We start from the raw sequence: 12,892 nt of genomic DNA, 5'->3' as shown, positions 1-12,892 counted from the left end.
AGTAAAAGGAAGAAAAAACATCATGTCTATAATGATCTGTAATGTGTATTCTATCAGGTATAAAAGAACTGGAATATACCATCTGATATGCACTTTATACAAATTAGCTCTAATCCCTTCCACAACTTCCAGTAAATGTTCCAGCACCCAGTTTTAAAAAAGGAGTCTCAGAAAAGGGAAGTGGCTGGCCTGGGACACACAGTGGAGCTCTGACAGCAGCAGATTTCAAGCTCCGCTTTCGCTGGTCCCAGCACTGGCGCAGCGCTACCGCTTCCCGTGTGGCCGTCACATGTGTCAAAACTCTCCCTTGCAGGTAGTCGAAGCCCAAAATTTCCACTTCTAACCCGACAAATCCCCTTCACCCAGTTCTTGATATTTTCAGTCACTTTTTGGTTCTTAAAACATGGACAGACTCCCGGTTTCTGGTCCATCATGTAAGAAGCTTAGAAGTCACCACTCCATCTCAGCAACAGGCGAAAAGCTGAACAAACTTAAAAAATGAACAGCTCTTCTTAGATCAGTAAGAGAAGTGAAGAGAGATCAAACCAGTCTATCCTAAAGGAAATTAACCCCGAATATTCATTTGGAAGGACTGACACTGAAGCTGAAGCTCCAATACTTCAGCCACCTGATTCAGAGAGCCAACTTATTGGAAAAGACCCTGATGTTGGGAAAGACTGAAGACAGGAGAAGGGGATGACAGAGGACGAGATGGTTGGATCACATCACTGACTCAATGGACATGAGTTTGAGCAAGCGCCAGAAGACAGTGAAGAGAGGGAAGCCTGACCTGCTGCAGTCCATGGGGTCACAAAGAATCAGACACAATTGAGTGACTGAGTAAGAGCAACAACAGGAAAAGTGAGGTCACAGGGCAAACCACTGCCCCAAACTGGGGAGACAAGCATTTACAGACAATCCGTGCTTAGGGGACCATCAGCCTTGGTGGGAGTCAGAGATGGGCTAGAGAAACCAGGACTGAAACTGAATGATGGCTGGAGGCTCCTGTGGGCAGATCTGAGATTGAAAAGCTCCAGGGACACCCAGTCGCAGGGAGGGGGCCCCCACCTTGTGAGATTTCCTGACCAGGTTCTCACAGTGAGTATCAGGGAAAAGTCCCCTCGTGCTCCAAGCAGGGGAGGGGAAGAAGAGGCAGTCTGCAACAGGCTACAGCGTCCGTCCCTCAGAGCACGCGCCACCCTCAGGAGAGATTGCTCAACCAGGACTTCATCGCTGCGGTTTTATGAGAACTGCACTGACTTAGGAGAAGGAGAATACCTAACTCCAGGCCCCCGTGGCTCTCCACGTGGAGGAAGGGAAATACCCAGCTCCTGCCCACTCGAGCCACCTGCTGCAGCTAAGGATGATGAGGTGAGAAGCACTGTGGGGTTCACCGCACAGGGGCACCAGAGGCTCGGAGCTGAATACAGCGCTCCTCTCCCCTCCCCTCACACTGCCAAACCTGCAGCAGTTCCTTCTCCCGAGTACATCACGTCAGGCCATCAGAAAAAATCGCAAGGCATACTAAATTAAAAAAAAACAACCCACAGTTTGGAGAGAGAGAGCAAGCATGAGAACTAGACTCAGATGTGGCAGGGATGTTGGAATTCTTAGACCGGGAATTTAAAACAACAAGGATTAAGACGCTGAGAAGTCTCCTGGGGAGACAGCATGTAGGAACAGATGGGAAATATGAGCAGAGAGAGAGAAAATCTAAGAATTAAAGGAAACGCTAGAGATAGAAAATGCTGCAACAGAAAGGAAGACTGTCTTTAATTGGTATCCTAGTAGACTGGACATGGCTGAGAAAAGTCATCTCCAACCTTGAGGATATATCAACAGAACACTCATAAACCAAAAAGCAGTTACTGAAAACAAAAAATAATTTAAAAACCAGAGTGGAATGCCCAACGGCTGTGGGAGAACTAGAAAAAGTGTGACAAGGTGTAAGGGGAATCCCAGAAGGAGAAGAAAGAGTGAAAGCGACAGAAGAAATACCTGAGGCACAAACAACTGGGAATTTCCCCCAAATTAATGTCAGACACTAAAGCAGAGATCCAGGAGGCTCAGAGACATTGGGCAGGATAAATGCCTATGTCCAGGCTACACCTTATTTCTTCACTTAGTGTAACTACATCTTTATGTACGTGCTCAATCATGCCCAACTCTTTGCGACCCCATGGAGCCCACCAGGCTCCTCTGTCCATGGGATTTTCCAGGCAAGAATACTGGGGTGGGTGGCCACTTCCTTCTCCTGAGGATCTTCCCGACCCAGGGATCGAACCCCGGTCTCCTAAATCTTCTTGCACTGGCAGGCAGATTCTTTCACCACTAAGCCACCTGGGAAGCCCTAGGCATGTCATACTTAAATGGTAGAATATCAAAAATAAAGGAAAAAATACTGAAAGAGGTTAGAAGGAAAATCACTTTACTGATGGGCAGAGACTGTAATGATCTCTGACTTCTCAGAAACCAACACTCAAAAAGAGTGGAGGGAAATACTTAAAAGCTTGAGAGAGAGAGGAAAAAAAGACCAACTGAGAATTCTGTTCTGGGCAAAATGATCCTTCAAAAGTGAAGGAAAAATGAAGACTTTCTCAGACAAACAAAAATTGAGATTTGTCGCCGGCAGACCAGACTTGCGAGACCTGTTAAAATCGGCTTCTCTGGGGAGAAGGAGAACAGGTCAGAAACTCAGATCTACATAAAGAAGGAAGCGCAAAAGAAGGGGGGTAAGTGAAGGTAGAAGAATGTTATTGTTCTTACTCTTTATTGATCTGATAACTGCTTATTTAAACTAATAACAGCAGCCATGTATTCAGTTATATACAGCAGCCGTGTATTCAGTTATATACGCCTGCATGTGTGTGTGTGTATGCATACTTATGGATAAGCGAACAGGATGCCAGTGATGACGCAAGAGATGAGGGAGGAATCTGGATTACGTCTGCAAAGGTACCGCACTCCCTGTGAAGTGGCGTACTGTTATTTGAAAGTGGACTTGGGGACTTCCCAGGTAAGACTTTGATTTCCAGTGCAGGGGGTGCTGGCTCGACCCCTGGTCAGGGGGCTAAGATCCCATGGGCCTCATGGCCAAAAAAATCCAGAACAGAAACAATAGAAGCAACACTGTAATAAGTTCAATGTAGACTGTTAAAACGGTCCACAAGAAAAAGGAAAGGCAAGTGGACTTGGATCAATATAAACGCGTGTGTAAAAATGTGTGTGTACAGGTGTGCACCGCAAATTCTAGAGCAGCCCCTGAAGGAAGCAGGAGACAGGACAGAGCCGCACAGCTGGTCAGCACACAGCCTGGGGAGCACCACCCTCAGCAGAGAAACTGAGCTCCGGACTCAGGCTGGCTGAGCGCGGCGGGACGCGGCTGTGCTCGCCCAAGTTTCTTAGCTGGAAAAAGGTGTTACTTTTAGTTCCTCAGGTGGCTGGCCCTGGCACCCCTGGCCTTACTTTCAGTACAGAGTGGGGAAGCCACTGGACGGCTTCAGAGGAAACGATTTTGAATAGAGATGGCAGCAGGCAGGGCCAGAGAAAGTGGGGGAAACATTCAATAATTCACTTCTTAAAAGAAAAGCAGAGACATCACTTTGCCAACAAAGTCCTTCTAGTCAAAGCTATGGTTTTTCCAGTGGTCATGTATAGATGTCAGAGTTGGACCAGAAAGAAGGCAGAGCGCCAAAGAACTGGTGCTTTTGAACTGTGGTGTTGGAGAAGGCTCTTGAGAGTCCCTTGGACTGCAAGGAGATCCAACCAGTCTGTCCTAAAGATCAGTCCTGAATATTTGTTGCAAGGACTGATGTCGAAGCTGAAGCTCCAATACTTTGGCCACCTGATGCGAAGAACTGACGCATTTGAAAAGACCCTGATGCTGGGAAAGATTGAAGGTGGGAGGAGAAGGGACGACAGAGGATGAGATGGTTGGATGGTGTCACCGACTCAATGGACATGGGTTTGAGCAGACTCTGGGAGCTGGTGATGGACAGGGAAGCCTGGCGTGCTGCAGTCCATGGGGCTACAAAGAGTGGGACATGACTGAGCGACTAAACTGAAAAGAAAATCTTGGGCTCAAAAGTCCTGCCTCGTTCCTGCCCCACCCCCACCCTGTCTAAACTCAGGCAACAGATCAGCAGCAGTAGTTACAGAGCCACATTCAGTCAACAAATGCTTTGGTCCCTACCTTGTGTCCCTCCCCAGAGTTGGAGCTAATGGGGCTTCCCTGGTGGGCCAATGGTTATGACCTCCTTTAAATGCAGGGGGCGCAGGTTCAATTCCTGGTCTGGGAGCCAAGATCGCATATGCCTTTCAGCCAAAAAAACCAAACCATAAAACAGACGCAAGACTGTAACAAATTCAACAAAGACTTTTAATTGGTCCACATCAAAAAAATCTTTAGAAAAAATCTGAGCTACCATTTTCAAAGTCGAAAGGCAACCTGTCAAAATTGCGTCTTTGGACTCTAGCGCGGCCGAGGAGCACAGGTCACCCTGCAGGGCAGCTGCAGCAGCCACGCCCCAGCCCCGGGCCCCGGTGCCCCGCCACGAGCCCCCCAGCCCAGGGGCACCATGTGCCGGTGAGACCCAGGGTCCCAAGACATGCCGTGTGTCAGGAGCTCGCGCAAGTCCTGGTTTGTTTCTGCTGTTTATACACAGCTTCCCTCACAGCTCAGTTGGTAAAGAATCTGCCTGCAACACAGGAGACCCTGGTTCAATTCCGGGGATGGGAAGATCCTCTGGAGAAGGGATAGGCTACCCACACCAGTATTCTTGGGCTTCCCTGGTGGCTCAGCTGGTAAAGAATCCCCTTGCAGTGTGGGAGACCTGGGTTCGAGCCCTGGGTTGGGGAGGTCCCCTGGAGAAGGGACGGCTACCTTGCCCCGGCCTGGATAATTCCACGGACTGTCGAGTCCATGGGGTCACAGAGAGCTGGACACGACTGAGCAACTCGTTTTTCACCGCAGCCGTACTGTTCTGCTAAACCCTAAGTAACTGCCATTTTCAGTTTGGCAAGAGCCGACACCAGCAGTTTCACGGCTCACCCTAACGTGTTCCACCTGGCCCTCAGAGGCCTTTGGGCTTTCGGCGTAGGCATTTCAAACTTTTTCAGTTCCTCAAACTGCCGTAAGAATGCTTACTTCCAGGTCTTCACGAGTGCGGTCCCTCCCGCCCCCTTAATCCGTCACCAGGCCGCACTTCGATGCCGTATCCTCCCGGGAACGACCCCTGACCCTCTGCCGTCTGTGCTGCTGTGCTCCCTGCACCGCCCCGAAGGGACATCTTCCAGCGCTGGCAACGACAATACTATCCAACACTTAGAAATGTGCTAATGCCAGATACCCTTCTAGTAAGTCTAGTAAATCAGCTCTGCCTGTCTCTTAACCCCAGTTGGCAATGATCCTAGGTCCTCTCTTTACAAGAGTATAATCATGCAACGAAGACATACACAGGGCCTCAGAAATGCTGCGAATTCAGCTCCAGATCACTGGAACAAGGCAAACATGGCAATAAGTGAGTCACGTGAATCCTTTGGTTTCCGAGCGCATGTAGAAGTTATGTTTACACAAGTGTGCAATACCATGTATCTAAAACACAATGTATATACCCTAATTTTGAAATACTTAAAAAATATTTGATGCTATGAAATCTAACCATCATCTGAGCCATCGGCGAATCATAGTAGGAATGTCATAGATGACTGGTTACTGTGTCAGATATGGTGATGAGAAAGTTTGACATAGCGTGAGGATTACCAAACATGACACACAGACGTGAAGTGAGCAGATGCTGCTGGAAAAGCAACAGCAACACACTCTGACGCTGGCCTTCCTCAAGCCTCAATCTGTACAGCATGCAAATCTGTAAAGTACAGACAGCAAAGCACAGTAAAACGCGGCACGCCTGTACACAGGGCTTCCCAGGTGGTTCTGGTAAAGAATCCACCTTCCCATGCACGGAGTCTCGGGCGACCCAGGTTCGATCCCTGGGCCGGGAAGATCCCCTGGAGTAGGGAATGGCAACCCACTCTAGTATTCTTACCCGGGAAACCCCACGGACAGAGGAGCCTGGTGAGCTACAGTCCACAGGGTCGCAAAGAGCTGGACATGACTGAGCGCATGTTCAGGCAGGCCTGTGGATCATTTTTTTCTCTCAATCCCACCTGCCTGTACATAACTGAATCCTCCCAACAACACTATGTGGTACATACTTCTATCAGCGCCATTTTACAGATGAGAAAACTAAGGCACAGAGCTGTACTGTGACCAGCTCAAGCCCAGATGCCTGGTAGTGTCAGCACCGGGATTTGAACCCTGTCTTTTTCCAGAGCCTCCCGAATGACACTCTGTGTCATCACTGTAGGGACTGTGTGACGTCCCCCACCCCGGACCAAAAGGAACTCCGGCAGGACCAGTGTCCACTCGGCCCTGAGGTGAACGTGCGCGGCCTACTTCTGGGGCATCTGGCCCAAAGAAGGCACCCAAGGGGTGTTTTATTTACTGGACTTGACAGGAGGAACAGAAAGAAGGAGGTGTTGCCCAAATATCAAGGGATTGGTTGTTTTGTTCCGACTCTAAGTTGTGTCTGACTCTTTGCGACCCCATGGACTGTAGCACGCCAGGCTCCTCTGCCCTCCACATTCTCCCAGAGTTTGCTCAGATTCATGTCCACTGAGTCAGTGATGCCATCCAACCATCTCACCTTCTCCTGCCCCTTTCTACTTTCGCCTTCAATCTTCCCCAGCATCAGGGTCTTTTCCAATGAGTCAGCTCTTTTTAAAAATGCTATGAACCACTGCTTATGAGGCAGCTTGAGAACTAATTAAAGGGAGGGGGCACAGAACTAAGAGGAGAGGAAACAGGCAGAAAAGGGACTTGAATGGACCCATTCTGAGGAGTGGGCGGGTGGAAGAGTCATGGGATAGAGCCTTTGGCTTTTCCCAGCAAAAGTAGGTCAGGGGTGGAATAAATGATCACAGTGACTTTTCTTGCATTCTGATATTCTTGGAGAGGCAGGCAAGAGGGAAATGAGAGGAAAAAGAGAAACCCAGGGGTGTTGCAGCATGCCGATGACATTCTAACACTCAGACCTTTGGCTGAGCAGTCGTGGTCCTTACGCATTTAGTGTTCACTTGCCATCTCACTGACTATCTACCATGCACTTAGGGTGTGCTTAGTAATTATTTTCTCTAGTGAACAAAGCAAAGTCACTAACCATCTGGAGGTCATACCCCAGACCCAGGCAGTTCAGCAGGGCAGCCACAAGTCACACGCGGCCCTTGAGCACGTGAAAGGTGGCAGTTGGGACTGAGAGGGCCTGTCAGTATAAAACAGATGCTGCAATCATCAATCCATTAAAAATAAATGAACAGTTAAAAAAAAAAGACAGACACCAGATTCTGAAGACTTGGTCCAAAAAATGAATTTAAAGTATCTCATTAGCAATCTGGAGAAGGAAATGGCAGTCCACTCCAGTGTTCTTGCCTGGAGAATCCCATGGACATAGGAGCCTGGTGGGCTGCCATCTGTGGGGTCACACAGAGTTGGACACGACTGAAGCGACTTAGCAGCAGAAGCATTAGCAATCACTTTATATTGATTTGAAGTGACTGGATGTTCAATATAATATTGAGGCGGTAATACTATGGACTTTGTTTATTGTTAAGTTGTGTCTGACTCTGTGTGACACCATGGACTGCAGCACTCCGGGCTCCCCTGTCCTTTACTATCTCCCAGAGATTGCTCAAATTCATATCCTTTGGGTCAGTGATGCCATCTAACCATCTCATCCTCTGTCATCCCCTTCTCCTCCTGCCTTCAATTTTTCCCAGCATCAGGGTCTTTTCCAGTGAGTTGGCTCTTTGCATCATGTGGCCAAAGTTTTGGAGCTTCAGCTTTAGAATCAGTCCTTCCAATGAATATTCGGGGTTGATTTCCTTTAGGATGGACTGGATGGATCTCTCTGCAGTCCAAGGGACTCTCAAGAGTCTTCTCCAACACCACAGTTCAAAAGCATCGATTCTTCAGTGCCCATCCTTTATGATCCAAGTCTCACATCTGTATACGACTACTGGAAAAACCACAGCTTTAACTATAGGGACCTCTGTCGTATGTTATATCATGTATTATGTCATATATTATAGCTGTATTGCGTTTAATAAAACATATTGTTGAGCTAGACTGGGACCATCTAGTGTAGGGTCTTGGGCTCACATCTCCTTGGGCAACAGAATACAAAGGGATGGAAAACAACTGCGTGCATGGGCTGCTGGAGCAAATTTGAAGAACCGGATATAGGAAGACCACAGCCCACTGCCTTCCGGAGGCGCCAGCAGCAGAGGCAGGGGCTGCCCATGGCCCTGGCACACTGGCACCACCGTGCGTGTGCAGACCACCTGCACTCCGCCTCCGGCCCCACCCATGGGCCCGCCCCATCATCACCCCACTTACCCCCACGGAAGGGGCCAGGCAGCTCCTCTCCAGATGGGCCCACCGCATCGTTACCCCACTTACCTCCACGGAAGGGGCCAGGCAGCTCCTCTCCAGATGGGCCCACCGCATCGTTACCCCACTTACCTCCACGGAAGGGGCCAGGCAGCTCCTCTCCAGATGGGCCCACCGCATCGTTACCCCACTTACCTCCACGGAAGGGGCCAGGCAGCTCCTCTCCAGATGGGCCCACCGCATCATTATCCCACTTACCCCCATGGAAGGGGCCAGGCAGCTCCTCTCCAGAGGCACCTATTTTTTGTTCTTACTCCCTCGTGCTGCGGCGCAAGCCCTGATACAGCCTTGGCTGGAATTCTCGATTTCTTTTCTATCTTTTTAATATTGATTTATTGTGTCTGGCTGCACCTGGTCTCAGTCGCACCCACCAGATCTTCGATCTTCTCCGTGGCGTGTGCAATCTAGTTCCTGACCAGGAATCGAGCCCAGGCTCCCTGCACTGGGAGTGCCACGTCTCAGCCACCAGGCCACAGGGAAGTCCCCCGGTTTCTCTTAATTAAAGAGTCCAGGGGCCTGTGTCTGTAACAGTGTTATAATTAATTTCACCTGTTTCTTTTTAGCTTCAGAGTGTGTTTCCTGGTACATTTTCAATGTCCTATGTGCTTTGCATTGGCTTCTGTTGGGTGGCCCTGTTCTAGGGATTTATAAGCTAACAGATAAATACAGGTGTTAGCACAATACCCTGTACTGATGAGTGCTTTGAAGAAAAAGTGAATCGGGGCAAGAAAATGGAGAGAGATGGGAGGCGCTGGCAGTATTTTAGGCTGCTTGTGGTAGGCCTTTCTGAGGAAGGAATATTTAATTATCCAAAGAAGTAGATAAAGCTTGATTCCAAAAAGAACTGCATAGAACCTGCTCTTTCACTGTATTATCAGCCAAAATACTGAATGAATATTCATAGGAAAACTGAGGGAATAAAAACAGGTGAACTATTTTGTGCCTCCTCAAACGAATGACTTCCAGAGACTCAGCAGCCAAGAATAATGATTTTCTCCTATAAACAGTCACAAATCAGAGAGCACTCATGTGTAGGCACAAGTAGCAAAGAGCTTACAGATAGAGTTTCCTTTCCCTGTGCCTACTGACAGCCACAGCATTCATTTTTATTTAATTCTGATAAAACCCATGGATGGTGATGATGGGGGTGAGGACAATTAGAGCCTCGGGTCCCCAAGGCCTAGTTCTATTCCAAACAATAATTGTGTTTTCTGCATCTACAAAATAAATGCACAGTAGTGGTTCAACGGGGCAGAGAGACTTACAAAGTCTTCCGTGTTAAGAGTACTGCTATCACTGTGATACGGTAATCTGAGGCCCTCTCAAAAGTATGGTATAAAAACTTAAGCCCAGACTAGAGAGTTCTGCCCAGGGGAAATGAAAATAAACACCACGTGAAGCAGTGCAAGTCTTGAAGCTATAAAGAGTAGCTGAACTTTGATCATCAGGAAGCCCTTAGAATGTCAGGTGCGCACAGTCACAGAGCGGTTTGTTGGTGGGTCCCATCATCCACAGTGGCCACAGGTCACTGCATTTTGATTAAACTTGACAAAGGACTCAATGTTTGCTATTGGAACAATGGAATTGTATACATGACTCAGGAGCTGTTTAGTGGATTCCAATCAATGAAACAGTTTCAGGGTTTCTGCTTTCACACTCAGGGAGCCCTGGATACGTCACAGACCACGCCGTGCGGTTGACAGCAAGCCCCACACACTGAAACCCTGATGGAGACCAGACTCTGGGAATTAAGACTGTGACCACCACTTAGGAAAGAGTTCTACTGTATTTGTTTTATGCCCAGATCTTGGCTATACATGAATCAAAGTTTCTGTCTCTTCTCATTCCCCACAAGAAAAAAAAAGAACAGAGTATTTCCTTTATTTTGTAAAATTGCTTCCAGTTTTTCCTAGTGATTCTTAAAAACAGAAGCGTGGCCAGTGGCTTAATGGTCAGCTCCTGAGACTGACTGACACTTCTGAGCCATCATTTAGGGAGGAGTTACCTCGAAAAGTCCTGGGAAAAAATCTGTTCTAATCACTAATACGTTATGCTTTTAAAAATTAGGTTGTGGCCAGAATTCTCAGAATCCCTAAAATAAGAAGAATGATTTGGGTTATTATTCTGTTGACTGGCCCTTCAAAACTTAAAAGCAGTTGGAAAGACCAAGTCTATACCCCATGAATGGAAAACTAAGTGTGTTTGATGACATGTGTTTGTATTTTTCACATACATCTCATCTCTATCTTACCCGCAGTTCACGTGCCTGCAGCAGTCCACAGATATAAGCTCTCTGGTCGAAGTAACAACGCTGGTAAAGGAAACCCCAAAAGGCCCGGAAAGATGCATTCACACAAGAGGGTCATACTGAAATTTCATTAGAAAGGAAATAGGTCCTTAAAACAGAAACTGTTGGAAGATGCAAAGAGAATAGTATTAATGTACTTAGGTAGAAGGCAATTAATCAGCCTCTTTGCTTCCGTAGTTTCCAGCTGTAGAAATATGCTGAGGAGGGGAAAAACAACACCAGCATCTGCCCTAACCCTACTGAGTATAGGAAGGGCATTGACTCCAAAGCAAGGACTGAGGATGGGGGGTGCGGTGGGAGCGTGGGCTCTCCCTAACGACAGAAAGGCTTTCACAGTATCCGTTCCCAGACTATAAACACTCGAAGACTCCTAGCCAAGTACATAATAAAATTTTCTTCTGCCTCCCTCCCTCCCTCTCTCTCTGATTTCCTGTAGTTTATACTATTCACATGTAAATCGTGATTATTAGTGTAGCCTCTGACTTAAAGAATGGTGACTTTCTCTGCAAGATTCCAAAGCTTTCTTCTGAGAAGAAAGCCATCTTTCAGGAGATATTTTACTGGTTGAGAAAGGTATGCGTTCATTTCAGCAATTGTTAGATTTGAAACAAGAATATGAAAAATGACCCACTGATAGTGATCACAAGAGACGCCATCCACGAAAGCCTGTCTCTACAAACAGAAGAGGAACGAACACGACATTCTTCACCCAAACTCAAAAGACGGTCTTGTGTAATAAATCACGAATCTAATCCAGAAGTCAGACAATATTTGCTCCAAGAGATGACACTCTGAAATGTTCCTACAACTGGTTTAGATCACGAGGTGAATTTTCTCTCTTTCACTTGGGGAGTACATAGTGACTGTGAGAGCCCTTTCAGAGAGGAATCATTGAGCCCCTGCCTCTGACGTGGGGTTAGGGCGTTTGTTTGTCTCTGGGATACAGTCTACTCTTGACTACAACTGGGTTCCGTGACTCGTTCAAATGTTTTCTGGCAATTTCTGATTTTTTCATACAAGGACCAGAAGCTTAAATCCCACTGAATTAACCAGCTGGGTTATTACCAAGGTGGAACAGAGCCAGAAAGCTGAAAACACACACACCGTGTACGGTGGGGACAGAAAAGTCAGCCTTCACAAGGTTAGGATCATTCCAAGGGCTCAATGTTAGCTCAGTGAACTGGAAATGTTATTCCTTCTTCTTTTTTTTAAGCAGCAAGTACAGAATAGACATAATTCTGAGGTGAGCAATTCTTTGCCTCTTGGACATACTACAAAGTAAAAAAATAACTGTCCCCTTCCTTATAACATTGACATCTCTAGATTAACCAACAAGCCAAAAAGGAGAGAGAGGAGGGAGAGAAGGCAAGCGGGAGGGAAAAGTCAGAGTGAATAAGAAAGAGAGTACAGTGCTCCACAGTCACAGGACAAACCACGAAAACACACCTGACGTGCTGTTCTGCAAACTCGTCACCCAAGTAGCTTCCGTGTTCAATTAGTTGAAGAGTACATTTAAATAATACCTCCAATTTGCATGCGGCTTAGAGTTTATCCAGGCCCTTCATATAATATCACTAATTGTTTTGTCGTCTGGTATCATTAATTATCTTTTATACTGGAGAAAGTCCAGGATTAAGGGAGCTTACATAAATAAGAAAGATCATGCCTCTAGTACAAGACTGAGTCAAAACAGACCTGGGTATGGGAATCCTCTGGTGGTCCAGTGGTTAGGACTCTGCACTTCCACTTCCTGGGGCCTGGGTTTGATCACTGGTGGAGGAATTAAAATCCCATAAGCTACGGGCCAAAAAACAAATACAATAAAAGAAACTAGACCTTGCTCCATGTCTCAGCCTTAGTTTCTGTTTTTTTTCTGATCCTGCCGTAGCATTCATATATCTCAAACATGTTCACAGATAGTCCCGAGTTTTTATAAACCCTGTCACAAGATGATTTTCCAAGTTAAAGCACTGCACTAAATCACACCTATCAGTGGTTCACAGTACTGATTGAATTGAATTGTGAAGTCGCTCAGTCGTGTCCAACTCTTTGCGACCCCATGGACTGTAGCCAAC

General features: G+C 47.1%; 1 long non-coding RNA gene across 1 annotated transcript in view; it reads left to right on the top strand.

Moving 5' to 3' along the window:
- The window catches only part of LOC104973929 (uncharacterized), a 45,199-nt gene extending 32,542 nt beyond the window's left edge, over positions 1 to 12,657 (top strand). Inside the window, exon 4 of the long non-coding RNA XR_009497069.1 lies at positions 1 to 12,657. This is a non-coding gene — a long non-coding RNA (uncharacterized lncRNA).
- Positions 12,658 to 12,892: the final 235 nt, after the last annotated feature.

Source organism: Bos taurus, chromosome 13 (genome assembly GCF_002263795.3).
Source record: "Bos taurus isolate L1 Dominette 01449 registration number 42190680 breed Hereford chromosome 13, ARS-UCD2.0, whole genome shotgun sequence".
Taxonomy (NCBI): Eukaryota; Metazoa; Chordata; class Mammalia; order Artiodactyla; family Bovidae; genus Bos; species Bos taurus.
The sequence above is the reverse complement of the archived record's forward strand: the minus strand, read 5'-3'. Positions and strand labels throughout refer to the sequence as shown.